This window comes from Brassica oleracea, chromosome C4 (genome assembly GCF_000695525.1).
Source record: "Brassica oleracea var. oleracea cultivar TO1000 chromosome C4, BOL, whole genome shotgun sequence".
Classification (NCBI taxonomy): domain Eukaryota; kingdom Viridiplantae; phylum Streptophyta; class Magnoliopsida; order Brassicales; family Brassicaceae; genus Brassica; species Brassica oleracea.
Genome location: NC_027751.1, coordinates 33,301,392 through 33,302,122, shown reverse-complemented (window position 1 = coordinate 33,302,122; position 731 = coordinate 33,301,392).

Below are 731 nucleotides of genomic sequence, written 5' to 3'. Positions count from 1 at the left end.
CAAATTCCTCGTAAGTTTACGACGAAATAGCGAGCAGTTACAAAGGCTCGTGTTTTTTTGTACGAGGAAATTTCGAGGAATCACAAAGGCCAGTGTTTTTGTATACGAGGTATTAACGACGATTCTGCTTACGTGGAATTAACGAGGCTTGCTTTACTATAAATACACCCACAACTCTCATTCTCAAACCACACACAAACTCCCAAATCACACTCTATCTGAAATCACATTACTCAGCAAAATCCTATTCAAATTATAAATATTTGAAAAAAATAGGAAAATGATAAGATATTAGAATTCATGTGGGTGAGACTTACGTATTATAATTGCTGGAAGTTTTGGCACATGTTATTCTGGTATTTTTATCCTTTTCCTTTTTTTCTAGTTTTTACACTACGAGGTATTTACGATGATTTCTGCTTACGTGGAATCAACGAGTGTTATGTTTAAATCTTTTTACGTGGTATTTACGACGATTTCATCCAACGTGGTCTTTACGACGATTTCTGCTTACGTGGAATTAACAAGTATTATGTTTAAATCCCTAAAATCCGAAACCTCCAAACCTCAAACCTGAAACCCCAAACCCCAAACCTCAAACCCCGAAACCTCTAAACCCCAAACCCGAAACCCCAAACCCCATATTCCAAACCCCAAACCTCTAAACCCCATATTCCAAACCCCAAACCCCAAACCCCAAACCCCAAACCCCAAACCCCAAACCCCAAACC